We start from the raw sequence: 20216 nt of genomic DNA, 5'->3' as shown, positions 1-20216 counted from the left end.
CCATCGGCCCGAGACAACACCGCGCGTAAACCCCGGCCCCAAAGACCCAGCTTCCAGCACGTTCTCAGAGCAGACAGCCCACCCGTGCCCCTCAGAGGGTGCCCGCCGGACCCCCAGACCAGGGCCCCCGGCACACTCCAGAAAGCTCAGGCCCGGGGCCCCGAGGCCGCACACTCCCCGCGGTCAGGGCGGCCAGCGGCCTCGCCGCCATGGGAAGGGCTGCAGCACCCCCTGGAGTCCGGGCGGCCTCTGTCCGCCGAGCGACGCAGCCCAGGAGCCGCCCGCCGCGCTGCCACCTTCAGACCTTCCGGGCAGGAACCCAGCGTGCTCCCTCCTCCTGCCCCCTGTGTGCAGGGTCTGGCCCCCGTCGTCCCCCAGGTAGCACCCCTGCCATGAGAGAGGGAGGGTCCTGTAAATTCAGGGAGTTGCTCTCCACAGGTTCACCAGTGAGACGGGCAGAAAAGTGCCAACCAGACGCCCCAGTGCCTGCCTTCTCACCCCAGCCCGACAGGCCCGGGAGCCGGCAGGACATAGGGGACGGGGTCAAGCCCTGCTGGACGCCCCTCGCGCTAGTCACCGCCAGTACCTTCCTCTGCTGTAATTGTTTTTTTAAAAATATGTTTTGATTTCAGAGAGAGGAAGGGAGAGGGAGAGAGAAACATCAATGATGAGAGTCATGGATCGGCTGCCTCCTGCCCGCCCCTGCTGGGGACCGAGCCCCCAACCCGGGCCTGTGCCCCGACCGGGAATCGAACCCCGACCTCCTGGTTCATGGGTCGATGCTCAACCACTGAGCCGCACCAGCCGGGCCCTCTGCTGTAATTGTGGGACACACACCTGGTGCCTCCCTCTCACCTGCGAGACCTGTTAGCAAAGTCTGAATATTGCTCTGACATCACCAGCCAGTCTTGAAGTCTCGCTGGCCACCGCCACAGGGCACGTGCCTGGGGACTTGGGGCAGAGCACGGACACTACAGCGATGCCAGGCATCCGGGGTTAGGAGGCGCCCACTCTGTCCTCTGGGGACCGGGTCCCACCACGTGGATTCCCAGCCTTTGCCGTGCGTGAGCCCCATGAGGAGCTTGTTAAGGTGAGAACCCCGACTCGGCAGCTGTGGGGCAGGACCTGAGGTTCCGAACCTCTGAAATGCTTCCTCGTAGAGACCCCAGAAATCGACCCAGGCCTCTACGCTCAATTAATATTTGACAAAGGAGGCAAGAGCGTACAATGGCCTAAAGACAGTCTCTTCAATAAGTGGTGCTGGGAAAGTTGGACAGATACATGCAAAAAAATGAAACTAGACCACCAACTTCCACCATACACAAGAATAAACTCAGAATGGATAAAAGACTGAAATGTAAGGTGTGAAACCATAAAATTCCTAGAAGAAAACAGGCAGCAAAATCTCAGGCATCTCTTGTAGCAATATTTTTGCTAATACATCTCCTTGGGCAAGAGAAACAAAGGAGAAAATAAACAAGGGGGACGACATCGAACTAAAAAGCTCCTGCCCAGCAAAAGAAACCATCAACAGTATGAAAAGGGAGCCCACTGAATGAGAGAACGTATTTGCCAATGACACACCTGATAAGGGGTTAATTTCCAAAAAATATAAGGAACTCATACAATTTAACCAAAAGAAGACATTCCAATTAAAAAATGGGCAAAGGACCTGGATAGAGGCTTCTCCAAAGAGGACATGCAGATGCCAGGAGACACATGAGAAAATGCTCAGCGTCGCTAATCATCAGAGATGCAAATTAAAACCACAGTGAGGTCTCACCTCACACCTGTCAGAGTGGCTCCATCAACACATCAACAGACACATGCTGGCGAGGGTGCGGGGAAAGGGGACCCTGGTCCCTGCTGGGGGGAATGCAGACGGGGCAGCCACTGTGGAAAACAGTGTGGAGGGTCCTCAAACGATTAAAAACGGAGCTGTCTTTTGACCCAGTGATCCCACTCCTAGGAATATGTCCTAAGAAACCCGAAACACTAATCAGAAAGAATATATGCTCCCCTATGTTCATAGCAGCGCAGTTTACAAGAGCCAAGACCTGGAAACAGCCCAGGTGCCCATCAGTGGACGAGATGAATGAAAAGCTGTGGGACAGTCACACCAGGGACACTACGCGACTGTTAAAGAAAAAAACAGGAAGCCTTGATTTTTGCAGCAGCACGGATGGCCCTAGAGAGGATTATGCTGAATGAGACAAGCCAGTCAGAGAAAGACAAATACCACAGGACTTCACTTACTTGTGGAATCTAATGAACGACCTAAACTGACAAAGTAGAAGCAGAGGCCTGGCCCCGTGGGACAGGGTGGGAGTAGGTGCAGGTGGGCGAACTGGGGCAGACTGGAGACGGAAAGAGGCTTTGCTGGGCGGCGGGCGCCCGACACGGTGGGCAGATGATGTTTTGTCGAGTTGTACACTGGAGACCTGTATGCTTTTGTGAACCAATGTCACCCCAACAAATTCAACTAATAAAATAAAACAAAATGCTTCATGGGCCCCACGTTGAGTAGCAATGTCAAAAACCTGCTGTCCCCAGTTTATACAAGCAAAAAACAGAGGTTCAGAAATGTTAGTGGTCCTTCCTGCTGCCTCCCAAAGCCCTCAGGAAACCAGGGTTTCAGGCCAGCTCCCCAAGTCCCAGTGCAGTGCCCCCCAACTCACAGGAAGACGCAGGCCACTCGCATGCATCCTAAAGACCCCCTTTAGTCCAGTTAATGTTTCTTTGCAACTTTTCCGTATGTTTAAAAACACAATCACACTAACTGTTGAATGTAGCTGAAGGGTATTTACTGTCCTACTCCTTCAGCTTCTCTGGAAGACGGAACATTTCACATTGAAAAGCAGCACTGCAGACGCCGCTCAGAGCCCACGGGAGCCCTTGGGGTTTGTGTGGGCAGCTCCAGTCTTGGGAGACCTGGACTTGAATCCTGGCTCTGCTACTCACGCAGGAAACTCTGCTTCCATGAGCTAGGCCCTGCCTTGAAATGGGACGAGCATCCTCGGAGGGGGTGTTGCAGTCATTGAGATAACCTGCGTGAAAGTGGCAGGTGCATAGTAACTGCTCAATAAAAGCAGCTTTTGAATCTTACGAGGGGCAATGTTATCATAAAAGTACAATCAGGGTTTTTCAACTCAAAAGACCTGAATTCGAATCCCAGGACTTGCCACTTGCCCAGTCCCCTGCCGGGTCCGGCTCTTCACCTGTACAATAGCAGGTGCCTTGGAGAATTGCTGCCGATCCACTGTGATAAGGTGCAGGAGTGGCTGGCTGAGTGTGAAGTGTTTAATAAACAAAAGCCATTCCTGTTACAAGATGCCAGTGTATTTATTTACCAATCACCTAACGTAGCCCTTGCCACGCCCCAGGCACTATTCTAAGCACTTTTCAAATATTGACTCAACTGATTTCCATAACAATCCCACACTCAGTGCTACAATGAGCTCAGTGTTACTTATCTGGAGACAGGCACTAATCACTTCGCCAAAGTTACTCACCTGGTGAGAGATAGGGCCCTAATATTGGCAGTCTGAACCCTTGCTCTTATCTGCTACTGTCTCTCCACGTAAATATTAAGAAAGAAACATTGTGCCCTGGCCCGGCAGCTCAGTTGGTTAGAGTGTCATCCCAATATGCCAAGGTTGCGGGTTCGATCCCTGGTTAGGGCATGTGTAAGAATCAACCAACGATGCATAAATAAGTGGAACAACAAATCGATGTTTCTCTCTCTCTCTCTCTGAAATCAATCAATAAGTTATAAAAAAAGAAACATTGTATTACTTGGGGAGTATCTTGCTACATTGAATAGTTGACTAGCTAGTTGGGATCATTTTGATGTAGTCTTTATATTTTGGACATTACAGAATATCACATTAATAACATAACTTCTCTAGCATGTCCTGGCTAAAAATAATAATAAATAAGTAAACCTTCCCCTCCCCTCCTAAACCCACAGAAACAAACAAGTTCTTCCTGATGGAGGAAAGTGTAACCTTGGGCCAGGAAAAACTATTCTTCCCAGATTATCGTTTGGCAGGAAGTTGGCAGTGGTCAGGGTGAAGCTCCCGGCCACTGAAGCAGATCTCCATCCACAGGTGTGTCGTGGACACGTCAGCCCGGGTGCCTGCAAGGCGGGGAGGGCCCAGCGGACGGCACCAGGAGGCTGAAGGATCTTCTCTGAGAAGCAACCACAGAGCTTTTCTCTCTTCTACTCAAAATTCAATGTTTCATTTACAAATAAAGTTTGCAAACAGATCTTTTTCAATTAGAAATAATAGTTGGTGCTGTACTGGACAGAGAGGTTGTCACTTGTGGGTCCCCCTGAAACACGAGGGTCCCTGAGAGTGCCTTGTAATTAGGGTGCGTTCAGATTTCGATGACTGAACATGAACGACAGGGAGGGACTATCATTCTATTTGATATTTCCAGAAGGGACCAGCCAGTTTTCAACATCTAGGCTAACACAGGCAAACCAAGACAGCAGCAAAAATCCACGCACGACAAAGTTGGTAACGGATGTGAACTCACCTCGTTACAGTAATCATTTCACTAAATACCCATCTATCAGAGCGATGCGTTGTCCACCTTAACCTGCACAATGTAATATGTCAATCACATCTCAATAAAGCCAGGGGCAGGGAAATCAAGGAAATAAAAAACATCTTCTCTGGGAGTCAGGCTCCTCCGGGCCCAGTAACCTCCTGGTAAAATCCTGTGATTATGTGGCAAATGGGCCCCAACATGGGTGCTCTGTAAAGGAGCAGGTGGAGGTGTCGGTGCTCTTACAAACCAGGGTACGTGTCCACCCAAAGCACACGGGGCACTGCAGGGAGCACCGTCCTAAGGAGAGGCCCTTTCAGGCCATTGAAGATGAGTCATCTGGGGACTTGACCATCAAGTTGCTCCCACTTAGAGGAGAAAAACCCTCTTTGGTTGCTCACAGGACACACTGTGCCTTTAAATGGTGATGAAATATTCAACCACCAAATAGAAAAAATGGATTTTGAGCTTCTGGGAGGTTTATAGGAGATCATGGCCAGTTAAATAGTAAAAGGGCAGCCATTGCTGGTGTGGCTCAGTGGTTAGAGTGTCAGCCGGCACACCGAAGGGTCTTGAGTTCAATTCCCAGTCAAGGCCACATACCTGGGTTGCAGGTTCGTTCCCCAGCCCCCACTGGGGGCAGTTCCAGAAGCAACCAATCGATGTCTCTTTCTTTCTCTCCCCCCCACACTCTCTTTAAAAATCAATGAAAAAAATATCCTCGGGAAAGGATTAACAAAAAAAATTAATAATCATTAAAAAATAAAAGGGCAGCTAAGACAATGCCTTCTGGGACAGGCACCCAGGGATGGGTGTCACCTCCCCGTGCAGGCGGTTGTCCTCCAGCCTGCCTGGGCCAGGTCTGGACTCAGTATTTGGGATCAGCTTTAGAGAAAGAGGAGAAGCGTCTTTGGTCAAAACTGTGGAAAAGAAGACAAAACTACTCAGAGGCTATAATTTCCACCCACGGTAGGTTATTTGGATAAGGCCCTGCGGTCACCACCAGGCTGAAGTCACTAAAAATACAGTGACCCTGAGAATACGTCACAGGTCTGACCACGGGCTTGCTGGGAAAGGAGCCAGGACATTGGGGGCCTCTGCAGAGCACAGCCCAGGACCAGAAGCTGTGGCTTTCCTGGAAATTTATTGCAGGAGATTTATCCACTCGTGAGATAAACATTGACCAAGTGAAAGTGAAGGTTACTGCTTATCTTCAGGAATAATAAGTTCCAGCATTCTCAGTGACGCAAAGACAAAATTTATTCCATAACATTGAAAAGAGAGGCAGAGGAAGATACAAACAGGCGGGAGCACATACCATGTTCATGGACTGGGGAAACATCCACACTCCCCAAAGTGATCTACAGATTCAACACAATCCCTATTAAAACACCAACAGCATATTTCACAGAACTAGAACAAATACTCCAAAAATTTATATGGAACCAAAAAAGACCCTGAATAACCTCAGCAATTTGAGAAAGAAGAACAGAGTTTGGGGGATCACAAAACCAGACACCAAGTTATACTACAAAGCCACTGTCATCAAAACAGCCTGGTACTGGCACAAGAACAGGCATATAGATCTGTGCAACAGAACAGAGAACCCAGAAATCAACCCAAGCCATTATGCTCAGTTAATATTTGACAAAGGAAGCAAGAGCATACAGTGGTGTAAAGACAGTCTCTTCAATAAATGGTGCTGGGAAAATTGGACAGCTACATGCAAAAAAATGAAACTAGACCACCAACTTACACTATACACAAAAATAAACTGAAAATGGATAAAAGACTTAAATGTAAGACATGAAATCATAAAAATACTGGAAGAAAACATAGGCAGTAAAATCTCAGACATATGTAGCCATATTTTCACCAGATATATCTCCTCAGGCAAGAGAAACAAAGGAGAAAATAAACAAATCAGATTCCATCAAACTAAGAAGCTTCTGCACAGCAAAATAAGCCATCAACAAAATGCAAAGGGAGCCCACTTATGGGAGAACATATTTGCCAAGGATACATCTGATAAGGGGTCAATTTCCAAAATATATAAAGAACTTATGCAACTCAACACCAAGAAAACAAACTATCCAATTAAAAAATGGGCAAAGGACCTGACTAGACACTTCTCCAGAGAGGACATACAGGTGGCCAAGAGACATGGAAAAATGCTCAACATCGCTAATCATCAGGTAAGAGCAAATCGTGTGAATGAGTGGGCATGGCTGTGTTTCAATAAAACTTTATGGAGACCAAAATAAGAATTAGACATACCTTTATGTGTCACAAAGTATTCTTCTTCTGATTTTTTCCCAACCATTTAAACATTTGAAAAAACATCCTTAGCTCATGGCCATGAGAGAAGAGGCAATGGGCAGGTTTGTCCACCTATTGGGGGTGGGGAGGGAAAGGCTCACAGCCTTGAAGGTCATCGTGAGCATTAGCCAAGCTTTAAGCAGCAGCACGAGGTTATCACACAATAGCCATTCAATAAATGGTCTCCATTGGAGAGGAAAACAGGGACTTTTCATGACGTGAGCCAGGAGACTGAGGGCCCAGTGTAGTTTTCTTGGGTATAATTTTAAGTTGGCTGCGATGACACTCACGGGCCACCTAACACATGGAGTGGTTTTGCTCAGCTGCTGATTTACTCTGAGGGTAGAGTTTTTCCTTCTCATTTGCCCCCTCACTTTATTTCATTTCACCTTCCTCTGTTCTCCCTCCCCCCGTCTTTTTCCAGGCAGCCTGTGCTGCTCTCGGGAAGTCGCCAGCCTGTGTCTCCGGTGGCTGCAGCCTGGGACCCATCATTTTGGACCTCACTCTGGGTAGAAGGAGCACCTGCCTCCAGGGCTTCTCCTTTCTGCTACTCGCTTACTCACATCTTAAGTTGAAAGGTTTGGTTACTGGTTTGAGATCTTTCTTCTCTTTAATGCAGGTATGTACGACTATAAATGTCCCTCTACACGCTGCCTTAGCTGCATCCCATAAGCTTTGATACATTGTGTTTTCATTGTCTTTCCAAGTATTTTCTAATTTCCCTTGTGACTCCTTTCAGCTGTTACTTTTTTAAGGGGGTGCTGGGGTGAGGGCAACTCCCCACTGCCTAGTTCCACCTCCATCTGGGGCCTGCCAATGTGTCCTTTCTTTGGGCATGCCGAGCTACTCCAATAGCCTATCCAAAATTCCATTTCTCTCCCCAGAAGTCATGTTAAAGTGAGTTTATCTTTTATCATGAGACTGAGAGGGAAAATGGGAGGGAGCCAGACAGTGTTGGTGGGGGAGGGATCTTGGGCAGTGAGCACCTGCTGGGGGCAGAGGGGGGTCTATTCCAGTGCAAAGAGTTTCTCTTTCTCTCTGCAGCACCCAAAGGAGCAGCAGTCGTCTTGCCGAGAGCAGGTGTCCTCCGTGGTCCCCGCATTATCAGCTGCAGTGAGTAAAGGAAGCTCTGTTCACCATCATGTCCCCACCGAAGCCACACTCAAATAAGCAGTGAGCCCCTAGACCTTAGTCATCAGTCCAGCAAATTACAAACCTCTAAGCGTGTGGCTTCTCGGAGATACCGCATTTCCCCGTGTAATGAGCCTGCAGTTTGCGGCCAAGAATGACCTAAGAGCAAGTGAACTCACTGTCTAAAAGGAGACTTCTGATCACTATCAGTTGCTCTGGGCCTGGCAGGGCTGTCATTTCCCTTGGTGGGAGAAGTTGCTAAAGCAAGAAATAACCACGGCCCACACGGTGGCCGGGCTTTGCCAGGCCGAAGCACAAGCAGCCAGGTCCTGGGGCAGAAACCCCTCTGCTCCTGTGATCATCCAAGTCAGTGGAAGGACAGCCACGGCACCGTGGCAGCGGGAGGCCACGGATGACACATGGCCCTTGCAGCAGAGGGGCTCAGAGCTGGACTTGTCCAAGTGCCAAGTCCTCCCATAGGGGTGGCTTGTGCTCTTAAGCACACACACCGTGGGCCAGCGGATGCCGCCTGCAGGGGACACAGAGCATGGTTCCCACAGCGTCGAACAAGAAAGGGAAGCTCCTCACCAAGTCGGGTTGGCTGGAGACAGCCCTGGGGCGGATTTATAACCCATTCGAGACACAAAGCCCTCGTGAAGCCCTCCCAGCCAACGCAGCTAAGCTTAACGCAAATAAACTCCTTTATCTACCCAAAAGGGCTTTAGAAAACATCCCGATGATATTTATAAAACCCCAGGGAAACACGCTACCTGTAGAGAAACCATCGGAACTTCAGCCTTGAAGTCAGCCTTGCTCCATCGGTGACCAGAAGAGAGCGGAGGCCTTTAATACGACGGGGACCTGGGTCTGTCCCACGCCTCCCTTCACTTCGGTAGCTGGTCAAACTCTCCAGCCTCCTTCAGTCCCCAGTGTCCCCTCCATAAGACAAGGACCCTCAAGGGCGCCTCCTGCAGGGCTCCTGGGAGGGGCACGCGAGGCGGGGGGTGTTGTGCGCTAACCTGTGGGCACACCGCAGCTGGTATTGTTAAACAGCAAGGGAAGGTTACCTCTGTGTTTAAACCTCTTTGGTGGCGTCTAGCTCTGAGACCCAGGCTTTCCTCGCTGAGCTAATATTGCTTTGACCACCGATATGAGGGGTGTGTCCGAATCTCGGTGCATCGTTGTGAAAACGCGGCTCAGAGTGCGGTCATGTGGGCGGTCGCCGGACACTGTGCCTTTGTTTGGTCATCTGGTGATGTCACCCTCGAAGAATCCTCTCTCTGATCTTTCTGCTGGGAACACTTCCCAAAGCTAACGTGTTCTCCCGGGGAGTCCTCCCTTATTGGGGAACAGGGACAAGCGCAGGGTCACACGAGCTCTGCCTGAGGCCGGTGGGGCCTCCTGGGCAACGCGCAGCGTGACATCGCCCCGCGTTTCCCGAAAGCAGAACCCCGCCTGCCCTGCGAGGCGCGGGAGAGACGCGGGAACACAAGTGTCTCATAAGCATGACTTTCCCGGGTCGGAGGGCATTCCAACCGGGGCCGGAGGGAAGCGTCGTGGGCCACAGAGAACAGGAAAGACATTCTAAGCAACTCGGCGTGCGGGGGTTTTGGCGTCTCAGAAGCAGCCGCTACCGGAGAGAGTCGAGTCTTTTGGAAACATTCCTGGACACAGACGTGGTCGTGAATCTGTTGCAAGGGATCCCCACGTGGTTTCAAAGCCACCGGTCCCGAGGGAGCACCTGCAGGGGTTGAATGAGGTTATGGTGCCCACGGGAGAGGGTCCTGGGGCGAGGAGGTGGGCGGCACCCATTCTCCTCCTGTCGCCGGTGGGCAGAGGTGGGAATAGACCTGCCGGGGTCATTCCAAAAGCGGTGAGGGCGGGCGCCCAGAGCAGGCCCAGGCTCTGCCACGGGCATCACCGCCCGCCCGCCGAGAGGCCCGGAGGCTGGCTTCCCACTGGCCGCCTCCAGCGGGCCCGGCCCCTCTTGCTGACGGCAGAGTTAGCGTCTGTGATCAGCGAACAATTGCTGTTACCCTCAAAGTGATTTCTCCATCGCCAACGTGGCTGCACATTTATCCAAGCCACCTGCATTTCCTCTGTCATTTTGTCCTTTACGATAGAGGCGATTTATGTAACAAAATACGATTTCGTTTTTTATACTTGTTTGAGCTCCAGATCCGACCAGGTTCAGAAAATAAGAATGCGGCGCTGGAAAGCCGAAGATTGAATTCATATTTCGTTGTTGAATTAATGCTGATACGAGCCAACTTGTCAGGCTCTAGGTGCCTTTCCCATCTCTTTACATTTTTTATTTTAATGTGTAGAAAACGTATCGGGAAGTTAGAATTCACCCGCTAGTGTCCTTATATACTCTCCTACTTTAGGCAATTTTATCGTATCATTTAGCTGGTGTCAAAATTGCATATATTACAGAGAGGGTGAAAAATCAGAGACAGAGACAGAGACGACAGAGACAGAGACAGAGACGACAGAGACAGAGACAGAGAAGGTCAGACGGGCGTGCGGGGCCCGGTGGCCGGCGGGCGAGCAGAAGCGTCTCCCTGTAGCCGGGCTCCTGGTTCGTTTTGCCAGATGAATCCTCATCACCCCGTGAATTCCATCCCTCGGCTCCGGCTTTTAATGTGCGTCGAATGGGACTGTAATGGCCCAGACGTGAGAGCTAAGTACAAGACAGATAATTGAGCACAATTTACTCAAAGTGATTTCCCCCCCCTCGGGATTTGGTTCTGCGAGTTCTGACTCTCAGAAAGAATGTTCTATCTGTTGATCCAAAGTTAGGAAGCTGAATATTGGCCCTGCTAACTGCAGCAAGGACAGGCTTGTAGGGATCTGGGTGAACCGTTTGCTAAATTATCAAAATATTTGCATAAAATCATCCAATTTCAGTGCTTTTCTCTGAAGGAATAATGGAGTTATTCTGCAATGTTAGGCAAAAATAGACTGTAAAAAACCTAACTGGAGGAATTAGTAAGAACCCGTGACATATATTATTTATCATATCCATCTGTATCATGTCAATCTCTGTCTGTGTATTATCTATCCACCTATCATCCATCTATCGATCGATCATCTATCATCTATCTATAGATAGATCTGTCATCTCTCACCTTTATTTTTTCTACCTCTGTTCACGAAGGGCCAAAAGCAATGACCCTCAGCAGCGATGAGCACGCCTCGTGCCAGGATCTCGATTTCTAAATATATTTTCTACTAAAAAGAAAGAAGCCCCCTTGATACATACGCTCTTTCCAGAACTAGGACTTGGAAATGCCAGGCGGCGGGCGCAGGGCGTCTACCGTTCGGGACAGTGAGGAATTGCTCCAGGGAAGGGCACAGAGCCGGCTCTGCGGGGCCCGCTGGCAAGGCCTGAACAGCTGGGGACTCAAGGTCGACGCTGGCGAAGGACATGACCTGCCGAGGAGGGCGAGCGCCCACGCGTGCACCCCCACGCAGGTGAATCAGCGAGCGGAAGGACAGAAGAACATTTCTTACCAAAGAAGAGTAATCGAGGAACGCGGGAGGAGTCAAACCACCCTGAAGGAATAATTCTGCTCCTTTAAAGCCACCAATGGGCAACGGCTGTAGTAGCAACTGATTTAGGCAACACTCACCGGCGGCCGAAACGAGTGGGTAAAATATTTTTGAGAAACAAAATATTTACGGCCTCTCAGTGCGTCCCCCAGAGCGGGTGTGAATCACAACGGGGAGAACAGGGGCGGAAATGCCGGGGGCGCCTCAGTCCTGGGCCCAGGTCAGCATCGCCTCGGGGACAACCCGTCCGCGGGCGCCCTGAAACGGCGCAACGAGAACACGCCTCCGCGCCCGTGGACTGCCCGCGGCAGGCGGTTTGCAACGAGCGATGAAGAAACACCCGGTAAATTCACTGCGGGTAGAGTCTATCAAACGCGTCTTCATTTCTCTAAAAACGTTAATGTCGTGAAATATAAAGCACGAGGAATGAAGGTTACGGGAAACCAAGACCGTGGAAACGAAATACAAGGCAGGATGACCGTGGGCCGGAACCTGGCCCAGAGATGGTTCTTCTCGCACGGAAAAGGACCCTGCTTGTCACAGACGCGTTGATTTGAAAGCGCAGGCCGCTCGCTCAGTCGGGGCCGGTGAAGCTGAACGGCCGTGTCTGCGCTCTGTCGGTCCCAGAGTCGCCTTGTCCTGGGCAAGAGAACACTGACTGGTTCCTGCGGCGGCCTGGGGTTGGGGCTCTCTCAGCCCCTGAAAATCGGGAGATGTCTTCGTTGCGCACTCGGGAGAAGAGCCATCCTGTTCGCAGTTCGCCGCCGAGACTGTCTCCCCGGCACGCTGGGGCCAGGCTCCGTGATCCCGTCACAGGTGTGCCAGCAGCGTCTGGGAATCTACCTGTCCTTCGTTTTAAATAGTTTTTCCTTTTTTTAAAAAAATCTGTTTTTATTAATCTTAGCGAGAGAGGAGGGGGGAGGGAGAGAGAAGCGTCCATGATGAGAGTCACTGATCCGCTGCCTCCTGCGCGCCCCCGACTGCGGGTCGAGCGGGCAACCCGGGCCTGTGCCCCGACCGGGAATCGAACGGGGGCCTCTCGGATCCCGGGGTGACTGTCAACCCCTGAGCCACGCCGGCCTGGCGGGAATCCACCCGTTCTAGGTGTGAGCCTGAGTCAGGCTGCGGACACGGATGGTGGGGATGAATACACAGCAGTGTGAATGTATTCGGTGCAGCTGACCCGTCACGGAGAAATGGTTAAAACGGTAAATAACAGGTCGGGTATATTTTACTGCAACAAAAATATTTGTTTAAAGTGTTGAATTTAATCACGGCACGATCCTAAAACGGCCACCGGTGCTATGCGGGGAAGGGCTACGGAGTGTCGTCAGGCAAGGCGGCCCAGTCCCGTCAGAACGCTAGGGAGCCCGAGAGCCCCCCCGTCGCCGACCTGGGGCGGACGTCCCTGCGGTAAATGTTCGCATCAGCGTAAAGGGTGGACGGCGGAAAACACCGGAGCTGAGCACAGACCTGGGCCTCACCTTGTGTTTACCTTCATCGGTGTTCACCCTCCCGGTGCACCGGTGAGCAGGCCCCCGCCCGGCCGTGTCCATGGAGACGTGAGGGCCCCTCCCGGGGTCTCGGTGGAATCCAGGTGCACACACCTGTCCCCCAGCCTAGGGACTGTATCAGCAGGTCAGGCGCTTCTCTTGCGGGGACCCTCCCGGGGCTGCTAATGGCTACCGCTTCATTAGCTCCATCCAGCTGCGGTCAGCAAACATTTACCCAGCGCCCCTGATGCGCACGTAGAGGCCGGAAGACAACCCCAGGCCCAGGAGTTACTAGGGCATGGGGTGGGTGAGCGATCCTCACTCATTAACTTTGTCATCCCGGCAGGATGCTCTTTAGAGTCACCCACCCGTTTGGGACTCGCTTCGACTTTCCTTGTGCGTGTGTGTGTGTGTGTCTGTGCGTGTCTGTGTGTCTGTGTGTGTCTGTGTGTCTGTGTGTGTCTGTGTGTCTGTGTGTGTCTGTGTGTCTGTGCGTGTCTGTGTGTCTGTGTGTGTCTGTGCGCTTGAAAATCTCTCTTCCCAAACCCCCCACAAGCAGCAAGCACCCTATGGCCCCAGCTCCTGGACGGGACCCACGGCTCAAGGCCCTTCTGTTCCTGCCCCGTCTCTGGGGCCCGGGGCCGGAGGACGTGCCCACTTTTCTTTTGCTACCTGCTGATTTCATCTAGATTTTCTCTCACCCGTTTTGTTTCTACCCACTTTCAAGATCCAAGTCCTTGACTAAGAAGTTGGATGCAGAAGGGGCAGAACCATTTTTTTCTAGCTTTTAAAAAATATATATTTTAAATTGATTTTTAGAGAGAGAGGAAGGGAGAGGGAGAGACAGAAACATCAATGATGAGAGTCATTGATTGGCCACCCCCCATGTGCCCCCACTGGGCATCGAGAAGCCCGCAGCCCGGGCATGTGCCCTGACCGGGAATGGAGCTGGTGACCTCCAGGTTCATAGGTCGACGCTCAGCCGCTGGGCACGCGGCCGGGCTTGCCTTGATTTTTTATCGCTCTCTTCCAAGCGGCCCTCCAGGGCCTCCTGCCCAGGGCGCCGGCCTTTCTCTAACTCCGGGTGGGAGTGGGTCCGTCTCCCACGCTGGTGCCGAAGGTCTGTGCATGTGAAAAGTTCCGCGGGGATCTCCTTTCTCGCCAACGGCAAGCGCTTCTCTGTTTTCTGCAGCAACCTCCTTGCTCCTCCTGCTTTTACTGAAATCGTGGGTCCGGCTGTCCCCATCCTCTCGGCAGGTCACCGTCCCTGCTACCCCTGGGTCCGTCCCCTGGGGGCTGGCCTCGCTGTTCCACAAAACGAAGCACCGACGGCTCCGCACGTGTCAGCGTCAGCACAGCGGAGCCCGACCAGAGGGTTCACAGCCTCCTCGCCTCGGTCCTGGAGCGCACGTGGGGCCCCTGCGACGTCGCTGATATCACCCAGAGAAGGCACATTGCTGGGCGTCACCATCACAAGAAAGTGACGTCCGGCCACGAGGTCCTTTCACGGTTCCCCGCGTTTGCCCACGTCACCCATAAATAGATCCGACTGCAGAGCTTTAGAGAAAGGGCTATTTTTCGAATATGTGCAAATCCACCTTTGCAGCCTGTAGCTGGTCACAAAACAGAAGGCGTGAGCTGGACACCGGTGACCACCTGGGTCTGTCCCACCAGGAAACTTTCCCCGCAGAGGACGGAGGAGCTGAGAGGTCCCAGGACCTTCCCGGGAGAGAGCGTGTGATGGAAGCGCGGGGAGAAGGGGGCGGAAACCGTGTTGCGAGTCGGGAGGACGCGCGAGGGGCCTGCGGGGTTTCCGGGGAGCCCTGCCGCCCGGCCGGGGGAAGCCTGTCTGGGGATTCCGACAGTAACGGCTCATTCTCGGACGTGGGGTTCCCCTCACCCGCCAGGACGCCGCCCGGTTATAGAAATAAGTCTGAGTTTTCTAAACGGAAGGCCCGGATTGTTCCGGAAAGCACGCCGACAGCGAGGGGACCGTCTTCCTAACAAGCGGCACCAGACGCCCACTGAGCCAGCAAGCGGCAGCCTGTGTGCCCGACGGTGCCAGCGCCACGGCGGGAGGGCCGGGGGGTGACCCGCGGTGGGGCCCGGGTCCTGCCTCCTCTCGCAAACACCGTAACTTGCGAGACGCAAGCGACGGCCCTTCTAGCTGCGTCCAGATCTTTTCTCTGGAAAATACAAGGCTTTGAGCTCCTCCAAAACCAGGCCGCACCCCTGGGGGTTAATGGGGGGGGGGGGAGAAAGGCCAGGGGGCAGCTGAGGGACAGTCAACGCCCGACTCAGCCCGAAACAGGTCACCTGTCGCAGGGCAACGCGCGGGAACAGAAAATCGAGAGAAGACGCTTTTAAAGATAAATCTGCATGGATTCACCTTGGAAAAATGTCAGCCTAACCGCCTTCCGAGGCCTTTTATTCTTTCCCGTGCCACGAAAGTTTGCTTTTAGCCACGTTTCCCCACCAGCTTGGGCTTTACCGTCAGTTACGGAGACAAGGCCAATAGGCCTCCCGGTGACCGCAGGACGTCACTGTTGGTCAAAGGCACACGAGATGACACGAAATACAAGCCAGCACAGCTGTTTATCGTGAGACCTGGTTTATCAAGACCCACTTACCTCCCGGACGTCACCCGGCCGTGAGCGGAGCCGCCCTGGAGTTCGAGGTGCGGCCGAGGCGACGGGCGCGGCTGGAGCTTCGGAAGGAAAGGCGCCAGGTGAGAGGGCTGGAGACAGGACGCCGGGGGAGCCAACGCGCCCGCCGCGGTGCATCTGGAAAAACGGAGGTTGTGGCTTTAATGACTCAGATTTGGGAGTCGTTTCATTAAAACATTTCTACGCCCCCCATCTATGTGGAGACTTAGGCTCCTGTAAATGACGCCGTTCTTGGGGGCGAGGGAGGCAGAGGAGGGGACGGGGCAAGTGGCGATGGAAGGAGACCCGGTGGGGCGGCGAACACGCGGCCCAGGGCACGGGGTGGGCTGCGGATGTGCGCCTGGAACCTGGATGATTTTGTCAACCAGCCTCACCCAATAAGTTCAGTAAAAAGGAAAAGAGCAGATGCCAGCGTCCTCACAGACAGCTGGTGTGCTCGCAGCTCTCTGTCTGTCTGTCTGTCTGCTCCCAGGCCAAGGGCTGGGCTGGACAGGAGCCGGCTGCCTGGAGGCAGGAGCCGTGCGGCGCCGCGGGCTGGCCAGGGCCGCAGGAGCCCGTCCCGAGCCGGACTTGCCCGGTGTCCCCCACGTGGCTCTCCGGATCTGGCCGGACTCCACGGCACAGCGGTGCCTGGCGATCCCCAGTGGCGGCTGGTGAGCCGGCTCTCGCCGCGTGGCCGGAGGCCAGCAGCCTGGCGCGGTGCCTCCCTGGTCAGGGACACTGGCTTGAGTCGGCCTGTCGTTGCCCCTGGCCTTCAGCAAGTCTCCCTCGGAGCCCAGCTTCGTCCGGGCCAGGCCGCGCCCACACCGCCGCGTGAGATGCGCAGGTCCCTCGGCGCGGCCGAGGTCTGGGTGGGTGCAGCCTCCAGCCTCTGACTTCTGTCTGACGCCCGAGCTTAACCTTTCACCGGCCGTGGGTCTGAGGCTGGGCTGGGGCCCCGGCGCTGGAGTGGACGGGCTCTGCCTTCAGGCTGAGATGAGGGTGAGCGGGTAGGTCCGGCCCTGCCCTCTCGTCCACTCTGGGCCTGGGCTGAGCCAGGGACCCTTGTGTCCTCAGGGCTGCCTGGGCCAGCCCGGCACCTACCTCACTTGAGCTTGGACAAAAAGCCCTCTCAGCCATGTTTTAAGGTGTATTTTTACTGATTTCAGAGAGAGGAAGGGAGTGGGAGAGACTGAAACTTCGGTGAGACATCACCGCTGGGCCGCCTCCCGCACGCCCCCCACTGGGCATCGAGCCCTCACGTGCCCCGGCCAGGAACTGAACCAGCGGTCTCCTGGTCCGTGGGTCGCCGTCAACCGCTGAGCAACACTGGCCAGGCTCTCAACCGTTTTTAAAAGATTAAAACTATTTGAGTTGAGAGCCCTTCCCAAGGTGCTAGAGAGCAAGGGCGTAACTGGGCATCTCCAGCAGCAGGTGGCCTCCCGGTGTTGACGCACACGTGCCCCTTCGCACTCACTCGACACCCTGGAAAGCTCTGGCTTCCTCCCCTCCCCTGCTGGTCACGAGGGGGGATTATCACGGTCTGACAGGAGGATCTGATTTCATGCATCTTGTGTCCAGCAGCGGCCCAGAGTTTCTAGCTCATATTGGATGGCGCGCAAAGAAGGCGGGTTTTCCTGAGACTCACAAGGTGGCGCGGGCATAGTCCCAGGTGGCGTGGGCATGGTTCGAGGTGGCGCGGGCATGGTCCCAGGTGGCGTGGGCATGTTCCGAGGTGGCGCGGGCACAGTCCCAGGTGGCGCGGGCAAGATCCCAGGTGGTGTGGGCATGGTCCCAGGTGGCGCGGGCACATTCCAGCAGCGGCTGCTGACACACGTCCTCGCCGGAGGCAGGTGTGAGGGCCAATTACAGAATGTCAGGGTGCACTTTGATTCTGCAGGGTTTTCACCGTTATAAATAATGAAGGAAGCTGGTGATGGCTCCACATACTCCATTGGATATCGTGAAATCCCCAAGGCTGTGGTTTTTAAAAGCTGCATCTGTCTCTGGTCCGCGGGGACTCCGAGGGGACTGGAACACTTACCGGGCGCGCTTTGTTCCGCTCCCTCCCCTCCTCCTGCCCTCTTCCCCACCCTCCTTCGGGCCGCCCGCCTCGCAGCCCACGCCTCGGTCCCTAAACTCTGATGCCAGACCGAGTGTGGCACTGGGTGGCTCCTGCTCTGAAGCAGCTCAGTCAGGAGGAAGGGACAAGGAGCGAACGGATAGAATGGGAGGCGGTTAATGCAGAATCCAGGTCAGGGAGCCACAGCCCAGGGGTAGCTACCCTGTGGGAGGGTCAGGAAGGCGTCCTGGGGGCCCCTTGAGCCCTGGGAGGGGCGAGTGGCCCTCACGGTCTGCGTGTTCCGATGGGAGGCACTTCTCCCCCGCTTCCTACACCATCTTTCCAGGACCTCAAACTACTCGCAGATCAGCAACAGTGACCCCGGGGCTCGTGCGGTTTAAGTCAAAGCAGTAAAGGGAACGGAGCACAGCTCAGTCGCCCCACCCCTGTCTGCCTCCAGGTCCGTTCCTGGAGGGAAATGGGCTCGTGCCACTTGTCCTTGGTACCTGGCGGAGCCGACTTACTGTGGAGTTTGCGTCACGTACATGGTGGGGCAAAGGCGTTTACAGTTGTGAGTACGCAAAACGCAGAGTTTATCCTTGTATTAATATTTATTAATTATTGTATTGTTTTCCATACAAACAACTGTAACCCGACTTTCGTCCCACCCTGTATTTTAGAATGAAGCTTAAAAGAGTTGTCTTAGTGGGTAAGGTTTTGGGTTAAACGCGCTCCTTAGAGCGTCACCGTTTATGAAAACGAGCCCTCGGGCCGTGCGCGGGCCGCTCCGCCTCACCGGCCCCTCCCTCCTCTCGCACCGAGGCCCCGATCTGCTTCTCTGTCACGGGGGAGAGATAAATGGTAAAACCTCTGCTCCGCTGCGCAGAGCTCAGGGCACAGGTGCGGAGGGAGCGGCTTCTCCTCCGGTTGCCGGGCAAGACGACGGGCCGGTGAAGTGAGATGATGCCTGTTTGCGGGCTCCTGGCGAGCACCTGGCCGGCGAAGGGGCCGAGGTGCTGGCTGTTGGCTCGTATACATCTGTTTATCCAGCAAATATTGAGGCTCCTTCTGTGTCAGGCACAGGGAGCGTGGCGGCAAACAAGACAGATTGCCGGCTCTCACGGAGGAGCAGACGGCAAACAAACAGGCCAGGGGGACACTCAGATAGTGAGTCCAACCGTGGAGAAGGCAGGGCAGGTGGCAGGAGAGGGCGGGGCTGGGTGTGCGGCCAGCGGAGGGGGGAGAGGGCCCCTCTGCACAGCATCTGACTCCCAGGGGGAGGTGGCTGAGCAGAGCTGAGCTCCTGCCAGTCCAGGGGACATCACACCCCTTCCCAGGGCCCGGGGACCTGCTGACTCCCCACCTGGCCCCCTCCTGGCGGCCCCCGCGGATTCTGCTACATTTACGCCCCTTCACCTGACAGTCCCCTTTGGGAATTCTGCACACAGCGACGATGTAATTAATGAGGGCAGCTTAAGAAGAATTTCAGACAGCCAGGATTCAGAATAATTTGTGAAAGAAATTATCGAGGAATTATCATCTGGGGGGAAATGCTGGCTTCGTAGACTTCGAGCTGGAGTGTGGTTATGTGACCAGGGGTCAGCTATTCAGGGACTCCTGACGGGGGACCGATGGTGGAGGGAGGGACCAAAGACCCAGAAGCAGGTAGGAAGCTGCGTTTGGAAGACTCGGGAACCCAGCCTTGTTCCACATCCTTCCAAACACCATGGGACCTACCTGGTGGTTTCGGCTCAGACTAGCCAGAGCTGTGCTGTTTTAAAAATGTTGAGCACACACATCATTGATTGGTAAAATATGATCAAAATGTATTCATAAGAAAAATAAGATATAATATAGAAAAACTCTGGTCACTAAAATCTTAGGCAATTTCAACAAGACACTGGGCCCCTGGGTGGGGGAAGGAAAAGTGTGCTAAGCTTCATAGTTTGCTAGAAGAGAGGAGGAAACAAGTATCATTTGTTCTGGAGGAAACAAGTATCATTCATTCTGGAGGAAACGAGTATCATTCGTTCTGGAGGAAACAAATATCATTCGTTCTGGAGGAAACAAGTATCATTCATTCTGGAGGTTGACCACAAAGTATCGATTTTAAAAAATGTTACTAGTGGGCACACAGACTGGCTGAGATGGGGATGAGCAGAGATGAAGAGGCTGCCACAGGAACACGGTGCTGGCGTTTGTCTCTGTTGCTCACGCCTCACCCTGTCCTGCCAAGGACTCCAAGTGCAGGCAGCCCAGCCCCCTGGGAAGGTGCCAGCTGAACAAAGCCCCTCCCCTCCCCTGCTTCCCACTGTTTGTACTGTGATAATCCCAGAAGCCCGTGCAGACTTCCGCTATTTAAAAAGTGCCCTGTTAAGCAATAAGAAGTCACGTGCATGCAGAGAAGGCTGGCTGCTGCGGGTGTTGGCATGGACAGGGCTGGCGTGGACAGTGCTG

This window comes from Miniopterus schreibersii (assembly GCF_964146895.1).
Source record: "Miniopterus schreibersii genome assembly, chromosome: 9".
NCBI lineage: Eukaryota > Metazoa > Chordata > Mammalia > Chiroptera > Miniopteridae > Miniopterus > Miniopterus schreibersii.
The sequence above is the reverse complement of the archived record's forward strand: the minus strand, read 5'-3'. Positions refer to the sequence as shown.